The following is a 19113-nucleotide window of genomic DNA, read 5'->3' as shown; positions in this document are numbered from 1 at the left end:
AGTTAGGAGTTTCTGAAAAATCTGCTTAACTTTTCCCCATGCAGTATTATTTTCAATTATGTTCCAAAAGTGAGGGTGACCATACTTTTTAACAATCCTCTGACATTATTTTTGGCCACATGGGCAGTTTTATTATTATAGTCTCTAGACACTGTCACACATGTGCGCATGGGAGGTAGCTAAAGGGCCTGAATGAGAGTAACTCTGTGCCAAACCAGGCGGTGGCGGCGTGCACTAACTCTTTCTCTCACTCCTCTGCAGACCAGTTATGGGAAATTCTGCCTGGCACTGATGATGCCACTTCCGGTTACTGGGACCCAGAGAGGATGTCACTTCTGGTCCTGGTCACAATGACATCACTTCCGGTTCCAACCACAGAGAAGACGTCACATCCAGTCACGGGGGTTAATGGCGTCACTTCCGGTTCTGGCCACAGAGATGACATCACTTCCTCCAGTCTGCCTTAAAACTGTTGTCTTTTTGCCAGCAATACAGTTCTGTTCTGGACTCTGTTGTATACACATCTAATGTGATCATTTACTCTATTTTGCAGCCAGGAAATAATATACGGGGGGCTATCCAAAACCTTTCAGTGGCTGTTTTGTCAATTCTTCTGACAACACCTACTGTATTATGACTCTTAGGCCCCATCCACACAACAACATTTTCTTTGCATTTTTGCCTTTCATCCACACCACCCTAGAGTTTTCAACCCCCAGAGCTTTTTAAAACACTCTCCAGAGCTGAACTTCTGAAAATGCCATCCCGGTGTTATAATATGGACAGGCACAAATACAGATTTCTGGAACTGCAGACTCCAATAGAGGTCTGGTTTGACTGTTCTCTGACTGATTCCTGCTAATTACAATGTCTCATTCTTCAAGTGGTCACCTTTCATGGAAGAAAACTATATTTCAAGAAAACAGCTTTTGAAAAGTTGCTTTCCATTGCGCTCATTGTGTACTAAAATTGTACGGTCTGAATGCTGCACACATACAGAAAATATAGAGAAAAGAGCAAATAATTTACTGGTCGCCACAGAACTAAATCATGTGGTTGGCAGTGTTACCATTCCTTCATGGATTTTTCTGCTGATATGCATTTTCAGTTGTTTTAGTGTGGATGCAGATACTTTTGTAAATGACGTGAAAGAGCTAGTGTAGACAGGTATCGTTTTTGATTAAAAATGCATTTTTTAAAGGAAGCCATGCTAGTGTGGATATAACCTTGGTTTGCATTGTCCTAGCCAATATACAAAAGGAAATCTGCCCTTGAATTTATAGTTGTGTGGAAGGAAAGCCAAGTCTTAATGGAGGATCCAAATACACTATCCTACTATGTACGTAGTTCTGTCTAAACCGCAGACTCTAATGTGTTGACTATAAATGATAGAACTTCCACTCGCTTCATCATGTGTCCCAAGTGGCACCAACATTACATGCTCAAAGATGGGAGTTAAGTTAAGGAAAAGGCAAGACTGGCAGGACACTAGTGTGGCCATATAGGTAGCAAGAGACAAGTGTGAGAGTCTTTATGTTTTCTTGGGGCATCGTGTTTGATACCTGGGAAAATCAGTCTACCCGAACATTATGGACCAAATGATTATTGGCCCAGCGTGTCAGTGTAAAATAGAACAAAGGTCTATATTTTACCACATTCTTGTTCATCATGGCACCAGAGAGTGGCAATGTGTTGCATGGTCAGACATGCAAGTAGAAATCTCACTGTACTCTGTACCCGTGTGACAATACCACTACCAATACTAGTCATCTCAGGTTTTACTCACATGCAGTGTGTCCAGCAACAGTCCTACACTGAGACTAGTTAGAAAACATCTCATTTTTCCATGACTTATCATGCACTTTCTTCTGATCATGTATCAGATCTTGACCAGAAGTCCACTTCTTAGGTTGCATCAGAGCCACTTATTCAAGTCACTTTGTGGTATTGCATTTGTGTACACAGTGATTCTATATATATTATATTACATAGTGATATATGGAAACTGTACATATTGTCATTGGTTGTCCTTCTACAAGGAAGTTGTAAGAGCCTTTAACCTGCTTAGCATTAGACCTGAGAGTCACTCGGGCTGTAAAAACAGTTCTAAAAGCATTAATTCCAAGTGTCACTTGGGCAACTGTACAGACGTATCTTGCGTAAAACCCGAGGTGGCAATAGTGTTAGTGCTGAGCGTTAACTAGGCAACAGTGTGGGCACGTCTTGCCTGAGCATTACCTGGGCAATGGTGTAGAGGCATCTTCTTCTAGCCTCATAATGGCATCTTGTAAGAAACGCCTCTCATCAGCAGTGATGATGAAGTGAATGTGTCTTCAGGCAGTGAAACTGAAAGTGATTCTGGGAATCCAAAAGTGGCACTTGCATCACTCGCATATGTTCAGTGTTCTGTTCATATTATTATTATTAATCATTATTCTTATTATTATTTGTATCATAATTTCTACATTTCTGACTTTGTACTTTTAGTGTTTTGCACGTTTTACAGTAGAAAGATGACATTTAATAAAAATGTAATTTTTCAAGCCAAAAAATGCAACGGTTTTTACTTGAATTTTGGAAAAAAATGTAACACTAAGGAAGTTAAAATACATTATTGCCAGAGAGCAAGGAAAGCCCACAGAGGAGAGACATGTCAGACTAGGAAAGAGAAATCCTTAGGAACCTGCTTGAGTACAGAAAATGGGTACAGTAAAGAACTTCCCCTAAAGTGATGCAAAAGTCCCTGATAGCCACACTGACTAAATAGGCACCAGCAGGATGTAGCCCATGATCTAAAGCCAGCTGATAATTTGAAGGGCACTGCTAAATGGTTGGTACATTTTACAAGGCAGAGAATACTAAATACTGCTACTCAACAGCAGGTAGTGGAGGTGCATAGAAAGAAGGGTTGACACCCTGCTTAAATTAGTAAACGATCTGGGAACCCACGACCTTTTAAGCACTGAACAATCAGGTTTACTTTTTTAAAATATTTGTAAAGCCTGGCATGGCAGTAAACCCAAGATAGGTTTAAAATGTCACTTGACTGTAGGATCATTGAGCTTTCAGTGATAGGCTCTGGCATGAGCACTCAGGCTGGAGGATTATAGCCTAGAGAGAAAATGAGAGCTAAGGTAAAAATGAGAAGGAGGAAGTGTGTGGAGGGGGAAAGCAGGTAATCTGCTTCCTTTGAAATTCCCTTATTCTTCAATGCCTAAACAGTGCACATGCTTACACAAATGAGCAAAGCGGACTGTGATCTTTTCATACTACGTTTTCATATGTGCAGATACAACGCAGTTTGTAAATGTGCATTACAGACTGAAGGGGTATTGAAAGGTCTTGGAAATATTTTTTACTTACCTTGCCACTTGGATTTCTCTATACCAATTATACAGTACATCTGTCTCTTTCTTTCTACATGTTGTTTGCTTTATAAGCATTTTTATAATCTTTATAATAGTGTGGGACCTCCTTGGATAGCTGCTGCTCCTTACAAACATCCATGTTTGTTTATGTGTTGCTTGTGGCACAATCAATGTGGACAAGTCAAGCTTTGAAGGTGACAGACAGACAGCTCTCTAAGTGAGTGCGGCAGACCAGACTGATGTCAAAGTGTCATCATTTTGTCTGTGTACAAAAGTATAGATCTGCGTACACAGAATGTTTGAAACACCGAAAGTCTTAGTGAAGTAAGAGTAGTTAGGGTAAATTATTTAAGTGTTCATAATTTATTCACTATATTCATATTTGTCCTCTTACTTTACTTTTAATAAAAGCTCTTATTTTGTAAGTTATCAAGGAGGCAGCTAATATTTAATCTAAGATGGGGACATCTGTTATAGTTTATTCTAGAAGATTCATTTTTTTGATTCCATTGGTGTTTTGGGGAGTGCAAGGTTGTAGGCGTTATATGACGAGAAAGAATGTTTGGTGGGTGCAATGCAAAATTAATACAATGTTGTTAAAGCTTGAACTTGTTGGCATTGCTAGGGTCCCGACCTCAAGGAGACCAGACCACTAAACATGGCATACAAATAAAACAACTTTTAATACCCACAAACACAAAAGGGTTTACATAAGTTTACATAAGGAAACACAAAGTAACCACAAACATCTGCTAGCCATGCTTAAGCCTCATTATGCTGCTATGAAGTACTTTCTAAAAGGCAGGAGGGCTTAACTTCAAGTACAGTTTCTACTAGGTCAGCAACATCAGAAACATAGGCAATCTGCCTTACTAAAAGGATAAGTGTCTTTGCATCTTTGTATCTGTGTGTCCATCCAGTTGTTATCCAAAAACAAACATTTGTAGTAATAAATTGCATTGCATTTATCATTTCAGAAGATGTCACATCGCAAACATGAACAATGCCTTTATGAATCCCATACTAAATGGCATATAAAAGAGCATTGTATTTGCCATTCCAACAGGTGGTACAGTGCAAACATTAACACAAATTCAATACCAAATGGCACATAACAGAGACATATGCATTGTATTTGTAATTCCAACAGATGGTGCATCACACAGATTTGTTTAGTAATGTATTATATTACTACAAATGTTTGTGATGCACCATCTGTTGGAATGACAAATGCAATGCATTTTATTGGTTCTGTCACGCACAAGTGATTAAGGAGCAGCTAAAGGACCTGACGAGCAGCGCAAAACCACAAGACAGGGGACGATGGCAGTGTACTAACCACTCTCTCTTTGTTTCAACAGAAAAGATGAGAAAACACCGCCGTGAATACAGCCGGAAATCATTAGCCAGCAGGCTGAGATTCCTCTGGGTTCCTTCATTCCCTCCGGTTCCCAAATGATGATGTCACTAACTCCCATGAACCTCAGCGCCTCCTTACCCAGCATTCCATTTCCATTCCCACTCCATAAAATGTCCGTGCTTCAATGTATTGATGTCTGTGGTTGATATTTCATGACTGACCGTTTAATTTTGGAAACCAGCGTTTACAGTATACGGGGATGGACTCCCCAACCTTTAAACATTGTTTCTGTGTTTTCTTCACAGTACATGCAGTCCAGTACATGGTGCACTTCAGATGTTAACGCTGAGACCTATGTTGATTACTTAGATTTCTTGGATGGGTAGAACAGCTGGTTGATAGAATAAAGGACATACTTACATAAACTTTATTAGGCCACCACAATGTACCTTGGCATGTTAAAAATTCTAAATTAGACTCAAACTGCTTTGGAAGAGTCTCTAATATATCATTTAGCGTTTTGATGGAGATAAAGCCTGTCCTGGAACCAGCCATTCTGGCCAATGTCTATATTCTGCGTAGTGATAATGCAGTAAAAATTTGAATTCATTTGGAAGCTAATATCTTGGGCACCATGAGAAGCACACCGTCTCCTTATATAATTCCTGGAAGTGACATCATACTGTGCAACTTCCTGGCATCATGTGGTGGCAACAGGGATGTGTTACTATCCACAAAATGGACACTAAAATCAAAACATTCTACAAGATGGCAGCAACTACAATAAACATGATAGTTATCAAAATTATAAGCAGCATAATGAATACAATATAATAAAAATAGGAGTATAATAGTAGTATATTCCTCTATATGCAAAATTAAGAAATTAATTCAAAATCCTGCAAAAATCATAACCATCCAAACCATCCATGCATCCATTTTCTAAACCCGTTTAACTAGAGAGGGGTTGCAGGGAAGCTGGAGTGTATCCCAAAAAGCATTGAGTGCAATGCCAGGACACCAGGGTGAGAGTCTAAATCACTTAGCCAAACATTGGACAGGCTTTTCTTAGGTGTCACCACTTTGAATCTGTGTTTGAAAGGTCTAAGAAGAAATACCATAAAAAAAATAATAATAAAAACTCCGCACAAAAGTCTTGGACCTGAGACCTGAGCTCTGTGAAGTTTCAATAGTTATTACTGGGCTATATGTCAGTGATTCTTTGTAATTCAAGTTTAAATAAATGTCTTTGCTTTGCTAATGAGTTGTTGTAAAACCGCAGAAGACTCTCCGCACTGTGAAGGTAGTGGCATTGTGTGTAGTAAATGATCCACAGAAGAGTGAAATATTAAGGAGTGCAATGCCTACTAAATACTTGGGTGCTGTTTTCTTTAGAAAGTACATCACTAAATAATTATTAATTTATAAACAGAATACATAATGATAGGGTGATTGCCATCTCTGAATCGACCTTGCATGAGTGAACAGGGGAGTGTGTGTGTCAATGAACTACCACGAGGGATTGCCACCATTTTCGGGGTTCGTTATGGCGTTGCTCCAGCTCCCTGAGACCCAATAAACAGGTTAATGACATGATTGGAAGAGATATGGATACATTGGTAACACAATCTACTGTATAACAGCGTCTTTAACAGCTGAAGTTTTTGAAGTCACAAGGCATTTTTAAACAACCTTAAAATCCTGAATGCAGACGTTTCCCACCATTTCAACTGAATACCCAGTTTTTACAGCTTACTCAGTAATCACTTCAAATTGAATCAAAGCACTCATTTTAAGTCATGTCAGTCATTTCTAAAGCAATCATCATGGCATCCATCCTGCTTGCTGAAATACAGCAATAAACTATCAGTCCTGATACTCAGTAAGTCAAAGGCCAGCTTTTATAGGACCTACACATCCTAAACTGAATGAGGTAATCGGCCAGGATTTTACTGCTTATCCTGTTGTAAAACACCTCCCAAAACCTTAGAGGCTGATGTGCCTCGCTTTAAAGTTAAATTTCCTTTTGTGTATTGGTCAAGTTTCTGTAAGAATGTTTAGTCCAGTAACTTCATTTTCTAAATTGCTGTAATAGCTTTAAGGAGAAGGTAAAGGTTTTATAGAGGAGACTGCTATACTTTTTAATTGGTGGGAAATATTACATTGATTTCAAAGATTTATATTAATACTGAAATGTTACTTGGTTTATAAAAAAATATTTGCACCTCATTAATATCAAATAAGTAATACTGCCAACATATCCAATTATATAAAAGTGAATGTGACAATAGTAAATACCAATATTACCTGAATCTGATACAGAGTGAAACCAGTTGATACCTAACAAATTCTGCTCCCATACAGTAACATGGATATAAAATGCATGTACTTTAGATTTCACATGTTCACTACAAATGTGTTTTCTGAATAATAGTGCTGGGGGAAAAAAATAAAATAATGTGTGCGTCTTGTATGAAGGAAGGGAAGTATGCTGAAATATCAGTTCACAGCACTGTAAGAAACGGTGAAACCAGTTCAGTCCTACATCAATCCCATTGCACTTTAAAATCAATGGGCCAGATTCAAAACATTAACACCCATGTACAGCAGGAGTTGTTAAAATTTTTAATTACATACATACAGTAGATACATACATACAGTAAATAACAATGGCCATAGAATAAAAAGAACTACATGTTTTTCTTTCACTCAGGCATATTTCTTACATGAATACTACTAAAAGAGAGAAATGGAAAGCAAGCATATTGTTAATAAAATAATCATTAACAATAGAGAATAGATTCCTGTATACCTGCCAGTTTAAATGCTTAATGTTAGGCTTTCATAATGCTATGAACAATGAATTATTTTTAATGGGTGCAGTGAGAGCAAGTGACAATTTTTGTTCGGACATTATGAATGCACTTTTTACTTAGTCACTTGACTCATGGCGCCTGATAAAGAATAAAGTGGTAAAAATAATTAATTGATTCTGTTAATTTACTATCTTAAATAACATTATTTTAATAATGTTTTTCAAAGGAGCTCCACTGTTAACCATACATCCTTCTAGTTTTAATTTAACGATTCAATAAACTGCATAAAAAGTTGAGTCACAGAGCTAAACCATTTTTATAGATTTGTTCATTACTTGCATTTTATATGGGTGACAGGATAAATCTTGAGAAATAATTTGGCAAACAATCTAGTCTGAAATGTTTAAACATACCAACAGACATTGTGCTGATTTGTCGATGACTCCACCTCTAGATCCTGTTTCACTCTCACGATATTTTCTGGTGTTCCTACAGCTCTCAATTGTCCAACAATTACACCCTTCACACTACGAGTGGACTGAGATTTATTGAACTACTTTAAAATAGTGATCAGACATAAACTTAATGCAAACTTTTTTGCACCTCTGTTAGAAATTTAGGCCATAATAGTGAACATGCGAAGTGGCACCAGCCAGTTTTTCATGGCCACTAAAACTACATTTAGAATACAACCCAGCCAACCAAAACTGGACTTCTATACTGGCTAGCATGGGAATGATGTACGAAAACTATATGCTCTTTGTTTTTCAAACAAATATTCTAGCCAGTCTTCTTTAACTCCTTTGCTGTTATCACTCTGCTCACTCATCCACCCCAATTGTGCTCACTCCATCATCCCCATCTCCAGTGCCAGTGGTTAAGCTAGTAAGTGTTAATACACAATTGTGTGACAACCCCTCAAAAACACGTCTATAGTTAAAGAAGCTCCGATCCACAATATTTTCCTGTTCTCCATTATGTGGTGGTTAGATGGAAGGAAAGAACCAATCATTGGTTTTATGGTTCATGTATGCATATACATTTAGTAAAATCAACATGGGCCAGGTTCTGCAATTAAATAAACAAGCAGTGTGGCATAGTGGCTAAGGCTTTGGACTTCATACCCCTTCAAAAACTGACACTGCGTGACCATAAGCAAGTAATTTCATCTGCCTGTGCTGCAATTGGAAAAATGCAAAGAAATGGAACCAATTGTATCTCAAACATTGTAAGGAGATTTGGGTAAAAGTGTCAGCTAAATAAGTAAATGTAAAGTTTAAGTTAGCCATGTTTGAGATGTAATAAAAAATTAAGTACCTGCAAAAAAGCTCCATACAGATAGAAACAAGGCTGAGATTCAAACCCAAAATTGTGGAGCTGTGAAGCAGCTGAAGTAAGCAGTGTGTCACTCAAGGGATTTACAAAAGAAATCCAGATTTACTGATAAAATTCAGTAGTATAAGAATAATTTGTGCTTGTCAGTACTGAGATTCTAAGAGGTTTTTACCCTTTATACAGCAATAATGTGGCTTTGAATTTACTTAAAGCAAGATTGACAAGAACTTAATGTAGTGCTTCCAAAATTATTTTTTTTCTCAAAACCCAATCTTGACTATTTTATGGTCAATGACAACTGTTAGGCAGGGGTCCCCCTTGAAGAAAGTCATAGCGACATTTGCAAACTGATGTGATGGAACAGAAACTAAATTCAGTCCTGGATGCCCTTCCTCATGGTTGCAGGTTTAATTCCAAAGATTTTCTTTTTTTAATTGGACTCTTACCTTTATTTAGCAAGCTGTCAGATTTGTGCCCTTCCCAACCATAACCTATCATCTATTTCGATCTCCGGTTTTCGATGGATCTCAATGTGTTACCCCCTGATACCGAAAACATTGATATCTTGATGATGAATGTGTGTTTGTCTGTGTTTCACAGGTTCTTCAGGACAGTCTAGAGCTAAAACATCTGGACGGAAAAATACCAAACTTGAAACTTAAGCCTGTTATGAGATGACGATGTGTTGATTAGTTTTTGAGCCAAATCATGCAAGAGAAAGAGGAAATCTAGAGGAACCCTCAAATACCATAATTCTGCAATTAATTATGAATGTTTCTTGTCAATTGCTATACTAATGACTAATGATCTAAGAAGTAAATAATTACTGAAATGTTATAGAATAGTTCGGGTAAGTTGGATCCTAGGCTGCAAAGCCTACTGACACTCACGTCCAAATATTTTTGTATTAGCCCAAAATGACAAACCGGACATGCTAAATATGTCCTGAATTGAGCAAGAATTGATGTGTCAGATAGGTAGGATTTCATTTATAATTGGTGCCCTCTTTCCCTTGATGCCCTAAGCACATGCTTATTTTGCTTAATGAGTGCAAAGAAGAGAAGGAAAAATGGCAGCTAACTAAAAAATGACATAAATCATTTTCTAACACACTTTATCCAGACTAGGGTCACTGAGGTGCTGGAGCCTATCCCAGCTAGCACAGGGCACAAGGCAGGAACAAACCCTGGACAGGACAACAATCCATCGCTGAGCAAACACACACACATGCACACATATATGCATATGCCAAGCACACAATAGGGCCAATTTAGTGCCACAAATTCACCTAACCTGCCTGTCTATGAACTGTGGGATGAAACTGGAACATCTGGAAGAAACCCACACAGACATGGGGACAATGAGATCAATTCAAGGTAAAAATGGCTATTTGTGAAATTGTTTGCCACAAACACAGGCAGCCACAGGGAGCATTCAGGACAGAACTTTACAACCACTGCTTTACAAGAAGGTATTTCTGCAAACAGTTTTAAACAATTCTAACTGATGACTAACAATAATTTGTAAATATTGCAGTTTGATGAGGCACAGATTTTGGAGGGGGAGGGGGGAAGCAGTGAGAATCTAAAGTATTGGTGTCAAGTGGATGTAAAGATAACTTTGTAAGAATGTACCCTTTGCCCATCATAAAACAACAAAAAAAAAGTAACTCACACCCACTGAAGGCAGGAACGTGGATGTCAGTTGCAGCTGTCAACAAACTGATCACTGTGCAGCAGCTGTAGCATACAAGTAGCAGGGGACATCTCTGTGCAGGCCAGTTCAGGATGGCTCTCACTGTAGGTCTGTGCCTGATGGAGTGAACCTTTATTTCAGTAGTTTGTTCATGATTGTTTAAGAGAATTTCATAAATATCTGTACATCTCTAGTTCTGAAAGCTGCACACCTTTTTGTAGTTGTTACAGTATTCTGTTACTTTTTGAGGACCTCTTTGAAATTATCGTACTGTGCAAGTTTTGGAGTCAATGTTACCTGTGATTCCATAATAAATCTCTAATGTGAAACACTGTCATGTAATGGCTATGTGACTTGGCTCTGGCTTTAGCCATTAATAAAAACAAATGTCAGTACAGTGTCAATGACAAAGACACTGTAGTACTGTTAATAAATCATATTTCATAGCAAATCCTTTTTTAAAAATGTGACTCTGTTGTAAACGTATTTTTATGGAAGGCAAAAAGGCCATATATTAAAAAGACATTGCTTAAAAGAAGCAGAGGGTGGCATGGCATTACCTGACTTCTAGCTTTAATACGGGGTTGCAGATATTTGAACTTTGCGACAAAGGGGGGAAGGAGAAGGTTCTGATATTAAACCTACTTGGTTAACCTTGCTAAGAAAATTTTCCTTAAATTGTTCTTTAAAAACCTTCCTTTGTGCTCCAGTTAGTTTACCAGCAATCAGATTGCTCATCACTTGCTTTGAACACAGAACCAATAAAAGAAGAAAAATAAGGACAGAGACTCTACAGCTCCCCGTGGTTCTAGATTGGATTAAGTGGCTTCAGGAAACGGATGGACGGAGATTCAAAGACACAACATTAAGGTTTTCGATTCTTGCATCTAACACTCAGAACAGATCATCTCTTATTTCACCTTGCCAGAATATATCTCTTCATTTAGTTATTCTTTTAACTTAAAAACTTTAAAAAGAGCAGTAAAATGAACAATGAAAGTGGGTGTATTCTATGTGTCATGATTTCAATTAAAATGTTTGCCAATATAAATTTACACTTATAAAGACAAAACTTTCTTCATATATTTAGTTTTTCATATGATTTTTCATTTTTGCTTCCTAGCTCACCTTGGACATAGTATAGTATCTCCTCTAAGATTCCTTGGAGAAAACTATTTAATTTGGTTTTTTTTATTTATTTATTTTTTGTATAGTGCAAATGCATTTACTAATTTTACAAATTACTTATTACATAATGACCCCACATAGAGACACAGATTTGTCTAAACACACAGTAAGACAAAGCAGTTCCAAACTAATTAACACAAATTGAACCTAACAATATCTGTCTGTTAATTAATTGTTGAACTAAATTCAGTTACTAGCAATAAGTGAATCAATTTGCATGAAACCGAATTTGCAGTGAACACTGGTGCTTCACTTTGCAAAGAGACTGTGCAATTGACACAAGAAGAAAGATGTTTACTCAGAAAGCATTTGCATGCTTTAGTTTCACATGTGCCTGTCTGTCATTTAGTAGTTATATGCAGCATGTCATGTTTTTAAAAAATGCACTGCACTCCTTCATGGTGGCATAAATAATATTTATTTTACTAGTGTGCAACAGATTATATGCATTATGCAGCTACAGAAAATAGCAGCGATAACCACAGAAGTGTGAAAATAGCTTTAGGGAGCAATAGTTCCTTTTCTCAAAATAAAAAAAACTTTAAATTCTCAAAAAAGTGCTTTTTTTACAGTTGTGAAATTGACTGCAAAATGAATTTTAATGTCAATATTGTGAAACTGTACACAAATCGAAACTTTCTTGTTTTGTTCATCACTCTCCATCACATTTATTTCTCAATTCTCTTTCCCTTTTCTGCATTTTTTTAGTGCTGAAGTTAGAACAACTGAAACACAAATTGATTATCTAATAAAAAAATTGCATGTCTATGTGAGAGTAGCGAAAGCTTTAGATTCGTCAAAAATTTCAATCTCTGTTTTTCGACGGATCTTAATGTTTTAGGGTCCCCTGATACTGGAAACATTGATATCTTGATGATGAGTGTGTGTCTGTTTGTGTGTCACAGTTGAGGACGGTCTAGAGCTAAAACAGCTGGATGGAAAAATACCAAACTCGAAACTTAAATCTGTTATGAAATAACGATGTACTGATTAGTTTTTGAGCCAAATCATGCAAGAGAAAGAGACACTCTAGAGGAACCCTCAAATACTGCAATTAATTATTAATTCTTCTCGTCAATTGCTATTGTAAATGACCTATTTTATGATCAGAAAGATCAGCATCAGAGCGGTAAATAATTACTGAAATGTAATAGAATAGTTTGGGTAACTTGGTTCCTGTGGCACAAAGCATACTGACGCTCATGTCTGAATTCTCTCCCTAAAGCATTTCATTTATTTTTAAAATATAGAATACGTTTAAATAATGTTCACATATTTTTTTTAAATAAAATCACTACCTCAAACATTCACTTTGTTATTAAAATTCAAATATCTGATAGTAGACACCTATAATGTGGTATAAGTACAGAACCAGCTGTTTTCAGTGACTGTATGATACAATTATTTGCTATTGTATTAAGTGTATATAGTGTTTGAGAGTCTGATCTGTACATATATGAGTAAATTAAAAATAAACATATAATATACGATACCATTTTCCAAACCCACTCAACCCTTTGTAGGTTCATGGGGTACTGGAGTGCCTATCACAACAAGCATAGAGCAAAAGGCAGGAATAACCCCTGGACAGGGCACTAGTTCATCACAAGGTAAACACACACATGCACACTCCACACACACTACAGCCAATTTAGTGTCCTCAATCCACCTAACCAGCATGTCTTGGACTGCGGGAGGACACTCAGGCAGACACAGGGACAACATGCAAGCTCCACACAGGGAGGACCCTGGTCTCCTTACTGTGAGGTATGAGCTACCACTGTGTTACTTTGACACCCATGTATGGGGACCCCATGTTGCTGTAAGCTTTTGTTCCAACTAATGTCACAATGAATGAGTCATTTATTATTTTTATTCTTATTTAATTAGCTCTTCTTTTTTTGTTCCTCTTATTCTTCAATCAGAAATGCGCAGCAGCATAATGTTTACATTTATAAGACATTTAGAAATATTTGTACTTTTGTTACAGCTTTAAATACTTACATTATTTTTTGTGTAGTTAGTGCCCTTAATTGCATCCTAATAATGACAACTAACAGTGAGCTGAGCTGAGCAGACACTCTGCAAACAACAGTGAATACTGAAAGGCTGTTTCAGTGTGGGACACAGTAATGTGCTCATTACATTTAGATTACATGTATATTTAGCATATATGAGTTTGTATGAAATATTTCTGCAACCTAGAAATAACAGCTTAACACAATATGTTTGTTCATCAAATGAAAACAAACACATCCCACTGTACTGTACAATAATGAGCAACAATGGAAACCATAAACAGCTTCATAAACTCCTTGAGTTGCAGATACCCTTCAAACTGAATTGGTTCCAACAAACTGAGGTCACACTGAAATAAAGCAAAAGAATGCTTCCATTTTAAGAGAAAAAAAGGGAGGAATAATTTCTTGAACTTTTCTCACTGAACTGTAAAATATGCCCTGACTATGTACAGCACCATGTGCTATAATAACACAACCGTATGAAAAAGACAGTCCACACAGCTGCCAGATTTTTATTTTGTGGCGTGTTTCTCCTGCATTGCTTATTTTCTTTAGGGAAAAATTAGTGGAAACATCAGTAGTAAAAAATTACTGTGTAACTTGCTATAAGTTGAAAACATCAGCACCAAACACTGCTATAATAAAGGACTTTAACTACCCCTGGCTTAATTATTGTTATTATTACAGGTCACAAAAATGGAACACAGTAGTGTAGTGGTTAGTGCTGCTGCCTGGAGACTAGACTGGAATCTTGATCTGTTCAATGTCTGAGTGGGTCTTTCAAACTCTACCTGCACCCACATGAGTTATTTTCATTTTGTTCTGGGTATTCTAGCTTTCATCAAATACCCTAAAAACCTGCATATTAGGTTAACAGATCCTGAATGAGTGGGTGTGGGAGTATGTGTAAATGTGCCCTACAATAAAGTGGCACATCATGCTGGGATTATTTTTGCCTTGTGCCACCACTGCAGGGATAGAAACCAGCCTTTCACCTCAACTGGAGGTAGGTAATTTAGTAACTGGATTTATGGGGGGCACAAATTGTTGTTACACCATGTCTGTGACTGGCTGAATTAGACTGTTACAATACTTTTTATTCTATAAATTTGTTTACGTTTTTGTTGTATTTTTATTGAGACACCAGATGTAAATAAGAATTCCAAGGTAGTGGTAACACGACAAAAATAAAACTGCGCACTTATTTACAAGTACATTCATGGAGCCTTCTGCTGCTGTACTCATATGCTGGACCTTAAACATTCAGATATCTTTCACCAGTAACAAGTTGGCCTCTTCTCTTACAACATCAAAGTTAGACTCAGTTCCTGAAAAGCCAAGAGGCTGTATGTTTCTATCCAATCATTTAAATTAAAGCCAAATATTTTGATTAATGGAAAATAGTGTAATTTGGTCTTAATTTTAGTAGGGTAAGAACTGGTTGTATCACTCATTTGTAAAGCTACAAAATATTTATTTGTTTTACTCTTAATCAGTCGTAATCAGTGAGATGCTAATGACCAGGAAAATAATAGAAAATGAGCTACCCTATATCCATCTGTACCAAAGTGTTTCTGTTATTAGAGTTTTAAAAAAGAAATAACAGTGTGTGATTTTATCATTTTGTTCTGATCCAAAAGAAGAAAAAAAACTTTTGATGATGAGCTCAGAAAAGCGCAATCTAAAAAATCTCTATTATGACCGAGAGTGGAAGTGCTAACATACCAGTTAATTAACATGAATCATCTTCTAATAAAGATACTAATTAGAGCAAAAATCTGAAGGAAATGGAGCCCTTCAGGACTAGTCCTGACACCTCCAAAACATGTGCACCACAAAATGCAGCTGGACTACCAATGATGAAAACAAGCAGGGCAAAATAGGAATAAAGAACTAAATGATGAGATAAAAAAACAAAGACATAAAGGTCAAAAGCCAGAATATTTAAAAAATAACCAAGTAACCAAGCCTATAATGCAAAGCACAAATTGTAATGAAAATAACATACAAAAATCCTACATCCTTATTAAGAACCAAACTAGATAAACACAACAGAAAGTTTTAGCAATTTTTTTCAGAAACTTGAAAGCTGATACTGCCATGGTATCTCCTCAGTGACGTCACATCTGACAGTCACAAGACAGAAATCAGACATCTTTCGTAACAACTATATAGCTGTGATGCTATAAAAATATTTCAAATTTTGGCATATACAACTCAAAACAATACACAAAATGTAGGCGCAGTAAGGTCATAAAAATAATGGCAAAAAAAGCAATGCATCTAAAAGCACGATAAATATACAAAACAAGAAAAATAAAAAAGTTGAGTGAGGGAAGTTCATTCATTTTCCACTGTTTATTTGAAATCAGGTCACGGGGGCAACAGTCTTAGCAATAAGTCCCATATGTTCCTTTCCCCAGTCACACTTGCCAACTCATAAGTTGGGATCCAAAGACGTTCCTAGACTGTTTGGGTGATAAAATCCTTCCAGCAAGCCTTGGGTCTACCCCAGGGCCTTCTCCTAGCTGGTTGTGCCCGTAAACCCTCCACAGGGAGGCATCCAGAAGGCATATGCATCAGATGCCTGGACCACCTCAATTGATATGGAGGGTCTGTGGCTCTGCTCCGAGCCTCTCCCAGCTGTCTGTGCTTCTCACCCTATCTCAAAGAGACAGCCCGACCACTATGTGGAGAAAGTTCATTTCAACCACTTGTACCCACAATCTCATTCTTTCGGTCATTACCCAAAGTTCATGACCATAGGTGAGGGTAGGAATGTAGATTAATTGGTAAATCAAGAGCTTCACCTTCTGACTCAGCTACTTCTTCACCACTATGGATCAATATAGCAACAGTATAACTGTGTTTGCCACCCCTTTCCATCTGTCGATTTCATCGTTCCTTTTTGTCCCCCTCATGAGCAAGACCCCAAGGTACTTAAACTCCTCCACTTGAGGCACTTGAGTGGGAGGTGAGTTACTAGATGTGAAAAACATAGATTTCTAACAGCTGCATTTAGTAAAACTGAAGGAGGTAAAGATGTAAGAAACGTTGCTAATTTGCAAAGAATATCTGACACAGCAGACTGCAGTGTTTAAACGTTGTGAAATCCGTGCATTGGACTGGTGTGTTCTTAAATGGCCAAACACTGATAAGAATGTACATACTCATCATATAACACACTGAATGTTAAGCTAAGTGTGAGTGCTGATTCCCATTTATTTTTGCCCTTCTGGCTACAATGCATATCTATCTATCTATCTATCTATCTATCTATCTAGATAATGTCAAAAACAATGACATACTTAAAAGTAAATCTTTTCTTAATTCTTATTAAATAAATTTTAGATACTGTTCTACCTTACCTTCATTATTGTAAATGGTGTCTAAAGTATAATGAATGCTTTTAGGTGTACTTTATTCTGTTATTGTCACACTTATTAAAAAATGTACCATGTGTGTGGAAATGTTTTCCGTATGTTTTTTGAAGGCAAAGCTTTTCAAGTTTCTCAGCAAAGACTTACGAGGCACTTCAGGGACGACTGCTCAAAAGTAGTTGTCAACTTGAGATTTAAGCACCACAGCACTAGAAGACTAAACTTGTGGACCTAATGCAGAAAACACACCTGAAGACCTAGCAGGAAGGCACATACACAACCTGTTTGCAAGGGACTGGCTGCTTAAGATATATTATTCTGAATTTTTAAATCTTTTGACACTGTGTTTAAAGAAGATGTCAGTCGAGATAAAAACCAGATTGCCAGATTTTTATTTAGTGGCATGTTTCTTAACAATTTTAACTCCTGCTCTGCTATTCTTCTACGTAAATGTTACATTTGTCCATTCCTTTCCCTTTCTGGTTTATGTCTTTACGTTTTTCCATGCCAACACATATATCCAAAGTGCAAAAAATATGTTTATGGATTAGTGCCCTATCCAGAACTGGTTCCTGCCACACTCTCAATGCTGCTGGAACAGGCCCTGCTTCCTCTAATGTTGAAACTGGATTTAGCAGGTTTGGAAAATAGATGAATGAATTTGGGTGGAATTTTATTCAAACAGTGCAAGTTGAACAAGCAGCATCTGACTTGAATTGAAAGCCTCTTTATCATGCATCTTGACAGAATCAGATGGCCAATGAAAAGAACAACACAAATTTTTCATTTAGAATCTAAATCCTTATTGTGCTGGGGGGACCATGAGGCACACTGGACCAATTTTCTAAAATGACTAAGGATATGAGCAAAAGTAAAGGCTGTTTGGCGAACATAGTGTTATTAAAGAAATAAGCACACATTGTCAAAACTGAGCACAGCCCTGTTTCCTCATGAAAGCTCAATGCATCCATGCAAATGTTTCAAGGATTAACACAAAGTTATGCCCAAAGGCTCCATATATCACTAGACTACTCCTTCTGACTGCCTCCACATTAATATTTTATTGCAACAAGGCCAAAGGAAAAAAGTCAGGTTCAATAGTTGCTTGAGCACATTTCACACTGCTTTGTGCTTTTGCTTGATATATGTTCTTACTTTATATGTTATGGTTGGTGATCTTCTAATCAATCCATGATAGCCACAACATCGTAGTCTTGCAGTGATGTTTTGACATATTTTCAGGATCATCTACCAGTTAAATTTATTTTTGTGTCATTTCCTGTGTTTTACTTTTTTGAAATGTATTTTATTACTTGTTGCTTTTATTGATTCTTTTTGTTGCTTTGTTGATAACATCACTATGTCTTTTCATTACACTTTTTATCCAAGGAAACTTTCACATCATTTTATGTAAAAAAGCCTAAACTACTTAAACCAAATTATTTTCGTTAGGACGACTTGTATTCATTTGTTGCATTTTCAACTGCAACTTCACCCACAGTTTTAAATTTTTCAATTTGGTTTTGCCAATTATAACAAAGTTTGCCCCTTGTCTACCATATGATTATAATTTTAGTGTTTACATTCTTACTGCTACCATGCAGGAAGTAAAAATAAAAATAAAAACACAATTGACGTGATGGGTATTTTCCCCAATAAAAGGAGACGTGACACATGTTTAAGATCAGCTCTTCACTTTGCTTTTTTGAGAAATTAATTTTAGACTTAACTGTCATTCCTCCACACATGAAAAATGTAGAAAAAATATTTTTAACAGACCAAAAGATGGAACAGACAACGTTTCAGAAATAGCAAGGGATCAGAAACTTAACCAAAATGACTAAGCCAGGAATTTCATCAAAACTCAAAGTCAAAAAGTGCACGCTAAAGTCTTGAGTCCTCAATAACCAGCTTGAAAACTACCACACATCTGTTTTGACTTCAGAATCC

This window comes from Erpetoichthys calabaricus, chromosome 3 (assembly GCF_900747795.2).
Source record: "Erpetoichthys calabaricus chromosome 3, fErpCal1.3, whole genome shotgun sequence".
NCBI classification, from domain to species: domain Eukaryota; kingdom Metazoa; phylum Chordata; class Cladistia; order Polypteriformes; family Polypteridae; genus Erpetoichthys; species Erpetoichthys calabaricus.
The sequence above is the reverse complement of the archived record's forward strand: the minus strand, read 5'-3'. Positions refer to the sequence as shown.